The sequence below is a fragment of the Pristis pectinata genome, chromosome 35 (assembly GCF_009764475.1).
Source record: "Pristis pectinata isolate sPriPec2 chromosome 35, sPriPec2.1.pri, whole genome shotgun sequence".
Taxonomy (NCBI): domain Eukaryota; kingdom Metazoa; phylum Chordata; class Chondrichthyes; order Rhinopristiformes; family Pristidae; genus Pristis; species Pristis pectinata.
In genome coordinates this window covers 13034327-13040326 of record NC_067439.1, presented here as the reverse complement: position 1 = coordinate 13040326, position 6000 = coordinate 13034327, and positions in this window count along the sequence as shown.

The following is a 6000-nucleotide window of genomic DNA, read 5'->3' as shown; positions in this document are numbered from 1 at the left end:
CGAGGTAGGGCTTTTCTCTTTGGAGAGAAGGAGAGGTGACTTGATAGAGGTGTACAAGATGATAAGAGGCATAGATCGAGTGGACAGTCAGAGACTTTTTCCCAGGGCGACAATGGCTAACAAGAGGGGGCATAATTTTAAGGTGATTGGAAAAAGGTATAAAGGGGATGCCAGGGGCAAGCTTTTTACATACAGAGTGGTGGGTGCATGGAACGCACTGCTGGCAGTGGTTGTGCGGGCAGATACATTAGGGACATTTAAGAGACTCTTAGATAGACACATGAATGATAGAAAAATAGGGGGCTATGTGGGAGGGAAGGGTTAGATAGATCTTAGAGCAGGATAAAATGTCAGCACAACATTGTGGGCCAAAAGGCCTGTACTGTGCTGTAGTGTTCTATGTTCTATGTAAATACACTCAATGACTTGGCCTCCACAGCCCTCTGTGGAAATGAATTCCATAAATTCACCACCCTCTGGCTGGAGAAATTCTTCCTCATCTCAGAACTCTCAGGACGCCCCTTTATTCTGAGGCTGTACCCTCACATCCAGCTTCTCCTACCAATGGAAACATTTTCTCCATGTCCACTTTATCCAAGCCTTTCAGTATTCTGTAGGTTTCAATGAGAAACTGCCCCCCCCACCTCATCCTTCCTGAACTCCATTGAGTACAGGCCCAGAAACATCAAACAGTCCTCATACATTAATTCATTCATACCCAGGATCATCCTTGTGAACCCCCTCAGGACCCTCTCCAGGGCCAGCACATCTTTCCTTAGATACAGAGCCCAAAATTGCCCACAATATTGCTCACATATTAAAATGCAGTCTGACCAACACCTTATAAAGCTAAACAGGGAAAAACTTTGATTGTCCGTTGGAAAGGAAATTGCTAGGTGAAAATTAAATGTCAGGACTGGGATCCGAACCAACATAACATAGGGTGTTGCTGGGGAGAAGTCATTTGTACTCTGAGGCATTGAGACAGATAAATAGGAAAGGCATAGAAGGAGACGCGAGAGACTGTAGATGCTGCAGTCTGGAGCAACAAACAATCTGCTGGAGGAACTCAGCGGGTCGAGCAGCATCTGTGGAGGGAAGTGTAAGAATACGGGCTTAAAGTTGAGACTGAAAGCTTTTTACAATAATTTGATGTTTTTTTTTAAAGAGTTGTGTCTGCAGAATTGATTTCGTAAATGAAAATTTTAAATAAACTGTAGATGCTGGAAATCTGAACTAAAATCCAAAAATACTTCATGTTGCAGATCAGACAGCATCAGTGGGAAAAAAAACAATTAATGTTTCAGGTCGAAAAATCTTGAATGTTTTGAATATATTTAGTACTTGAATTTATCAATATAGATTTTAAACAGATTTTTCCCTAAAGGGGTTTTTCTGAAACATTCAATTGTTCTCTGAAAATAATTTGGTTCTCAAATTAGTTGCAGCTGTTTTGTTTTGGATGAAGAAGTCAGTGTACAACTGAGCAGCTCAGACAACAAACTCATGTAATTGCCCTGGTTTGAAAATAAAATTAGGGGTGGGTGATAGGCAGGTGGGGTAGGGGGGGGGAGAATGGGAATGAAGCGAGAAGCTGAGAGGTGATAGGTGGAAGTAACAAAGGGCTGAAGAAGATGGAACCTGATAGGAGAGGACAGCGGACCATGGAATAAAGGGAAGGAGGTGAGGAGGGGAATCACCCACACATTCCTCCCACCGGTTCTTTCCAGTCCTGGTGAAGGGTCCCGACCTGAAACATCGACTGTCCATTTCCCTCCATAGATGCAGCCTGACCCGCTGAGTTCCTCCAGTTCCTTTGTAAAAGCTGCTTGTACTGAAATTGAACAATAACTGGCGTTTGTCACATCAGTGTGGTTGAAAAACTTGCTGGTGACTAATTGGGAGTTGTACTACCGTTGGCAGTATTTGTGGGAGTTTCATGCTGGAAGAAAAGTGCTGGTGAACATGAAATTTTCACTGGGTTCTAATGCACCCAGAAATGCACATAGAAACATTCATCCATGCATTAACATGATCATCAACAGCAAAGGTGTGCTTTTATGAACTGGCATGAACGAATTTCTAGCCCTCTGTCCTGTCACAGTTGTGATCGTTTGCACCAAGTAAGCAAATTAGGCAACTGATGAGCTAAATCCCAGAGAAGGGGCATACTGTGTCTCCTGTCTGAACTTCACATTGGGAAATATCTCTCTGAACATTTATTGCTTGTCTCTGAAAGAAGACAAATGCTTAAGCAACTATGAACGAACCTTTAAATTTAAAAGGTGCAGCAATATTACTTATTTGTAGAAAAAGACACATTCCTTATGTCTCATGTCCTTATTTTTATTTTTATAAGGGCCATTCACAATCTCAGATGTCACAATGCAAATTAAATACTCCTGGTGTAGTTTCTGTTAGAACGTAGGAAGCCAATTTGCGCACTGCCAGTTCCCAGAAACAACAATGTGGTAATGGCCAGAATAAGCTATTTTTAGTGATGTTGATTGAAGCATAAATATTGATCTCATTAGAGGATGAACACCATCACGGCAAGTCGCTCTTCCTATTTGGCACCCTTACAGGTACTCATCAAATAATCTACTTAATGGCACTTGCAACTGAGTATCCTAATGGATATAAGATCAAAACATTATAACACAGGAGAGCTACTCATTGAGGTCCTGATTCAACACGAATTGCTGCAAAGGGTCATCATCTCAGCTGACTACAACATCCGCTCAGTTGGTTAATTTCTTACTTGATATTACAGTGAGATTTCTAATGCTATTTGGCATACCAGTCACAAACAAGGACATGCTGTTAGTACAGTTAGTACTGCTGCTGCAAAAGCTCCACTGACCTTGGGTGCTGTCTGTATGGAGTTTACACATTCTCCCTGTGACCACATGGGTTTCCCTGGTTCTCCAATTTCCCCCTACAACCCAAAAATATGTTTGGTGGGTTAATTGGATGACATAAATTACCCCTTGGCAGGTGGCAGGGAAATCGGTGAGGGGGGGGAAGATGCATGTGTGAGAGAGTAGATTACAGGAAAATAAGTGGGTGAATGGGACTGATGGAATTGCTCTGTGGGCTGGCATAGACCCAATGGACCGAATGGCCTCCATGTCATGGGAAATATAACAGAACCATCTCAGGTCACACCGCTTCCACAAAGCCTCTGCCCAGGAAACACAACTTTAAGTCTACGTAACGACGTGCGTCAAGTTAAAATATCTCTCCCTCCCACTCTGTGTTTCTGCCTCCATCAATTGCTTTCAGATGATGGACACTTGTCAAAACATAAATTAAACATAAATGATGCACAATTTTTACATGAAGACAACACAATTAGAACAAAAGAACAGTCACACAGAACATACAGGACACACATCATACACACACACACGCGTATGCACACTGAAACATGCACAGAAGCACATGCATGTGTGTTCTTGTATGGAATTGTTTGTGTGTGTGTTTGCATGATGTGTGTCCTGTATACACCGGATACACATCATGCACACTCACATTGAAGTGTACTGACGCTGCCTTAATGTTGTATGAGAGAGGAGGTTATGGGCTCAGCCCATTGTACAGAATCGAGCTAATGGATCTAGGTTGACACACCAGTGCACTGCTGAGGGACTGTTGCACTATTGGCACTGCCTTCTCATTTCAAACTGAGGCCTGCCCACTCCTGCAGGTGGATGTAGAATATACCAAATTAATACATGCTGTTGCTTATTTCAGGCTGTTGTATTCACTTTGCCTCCTAAGAATCTTGACCTTGCTGTATAATTGCAAGTATCCTGAGCTGTGCTCTCTCAGGAAGGTCAGAGAAGCAATGATAAAGAAAGTTGCTGAGAGACGCTCGGTTGAACAATAAAAGACAGCACTGAAACTACGAGCTTCTGTGTAGGACACATGGGGATAACTAGATTTGGGAAGAGTCACGGTCTTGGTTGTGCCACCAATCTGGTAGCTGCATCAAAATGGAGTTGCAGGCTCTTTACTAACAAGAGAACACATTGGATTTGTGAAATTCAACAAGGCAGTCACTCTAAGGAGTCAGATGAAGCTCCACAAATGAGTAATCACTGTACAGGTGTGCCCATCTATAGGCACATACCATAAGGCTGATTCATTGCAAATAAAGGGCTCCTCCCCAGCTCATTATACACAAACGTTGTTTAATCACAGGACCGCAGAATAGTAATAGCATGGAAGGAAGCCATTCAGCCCATCATTCCGTACCACCTCAGTGTAAAACCAGTCCAGCTCTCATTCCCTGGTCTCTCCCCACATCCCTTTTATCCTCTTATATTTCCTGAAAACTTTTAATCCAGGAATATTTAGAATCTGTTCCTAGTGAAGAAGAGTTATGCCTTGAAATGGTGTGCAAAAATCAGTAGTGAGGATGCTCTGAATTTCATCTGTAACGATACCTCAGCAAGGTACAAACCAGTGCATTGTTAATGGGTTAGCACCTCCATGAACACGGTGGGTCAAGAAATTCAGTATTACCATTTTCAGCAGGTTTACAGTCGTATTGGGCAACTTTGAGGCGCTACTAGTATGAATGTGCTATTATTGTATGTCTTTCCCTTCTACAATCCCCTCTGAGAAACCAATTTAGCTATGACTGTAAGGAATGAATGTCCTACTGCCATTCTTAAGTTCTTACAATGAGAGACCAATGCTGAAAACCAATTATGTCCCAGAATGTAAACCAATTGGATTCCACATATCATTCTCTTGACAACCTGTGCATGCAACCAACCAGAATGCAGAGGTGTGGGTCAATCATATACCAGGATTGCCACTACAGTGTGCCCCCATGTTACAGAGGGGTTGAGTTCCTAGAAAGCAGTCAATATCGTGATTTTCCGTAATACGAACCAACCCTTTTTTCCCCATTGAATCCCATTTTATAAGTGGAGATGCATTCCTACAGGAAGTTTTTCTCTCAATAGTAATGGCCCCTACTGGTGTGTGTCAATAGGCAAGGGAATTCTGATTGTGTTGTGGGCAGAAGAGAAAGGGTTGTTGTTTTAATTTACTGGAAATGGATGTTACATTACTTGATAAAGTATCATTGTACAAGTATCAATAGCAGAGATTGCCTTGTCAGTTTCCAAAGTAAGTCCCTTAAGGGGCCTTCCACTGTGAACCAGAAGCCTGCAATCATTGTCCTTTTTAAACTAGTTCAGTTCTCTGAATACTTTTTATGTTTATTTAGGGTTTTTTCACATAAATTCTGTAAGATCAAATTTTTTTTCCTTATCTCAAATTTTTTGTAAGGGTGAAGTTCTGTTACCCAAACTGCTGTTAGGCAGGGGTACACTGTACTAATTAATTCAGCCTTGAAACTATTTGTGATATGGCCACAGAAGTACCTTATTCACAGTCATAAACAATAAGCACCTAAACTTTAAGAACCAAAGGGATCATATTAAATTAACATTACTTCATTTAACAATAGTACACTCTAGTCCCTGTGATATCCTGTAATGCAGAGAGCATCAAAGCTATTGATGAGCAATGCCTACTCAGGAGGAAACTTCCCTCTCCATTCTCAGTCCTGGTATAGGATCTTGACCTGAAGCACTGAGAATTCCTTGCTGTCCCCCATAGATGCTGCTCGACCCGCTGAGTATCTCCAGCAGTTTTTTTTGTCTACTTCATTAGTCTGGTGTTGGGCATGCAAATGTGTGGCTTGCCAAGGGTAACCAATTGAAGGTAAATGGGGCCTTAATGTTGGTGGAGTTGGCCTTAGAGAGGACACTGCTGTTGGTTTGCTTATCCTTCCTGTAAATTTGAGGGATTTTGTGGAAGATATCCTCAATATGAACGAGTTCAAATCTGTGTGATAGTCACACCCACCAATGGTGTCAGAGGTGGAACCGCCTGTGATGTTACACTGTCAAGGACAAGTGTGTTTCCCCCTTCTGATTGTCTCACCACCAACTGGGCAGCTTTAACTGTCACAACCAG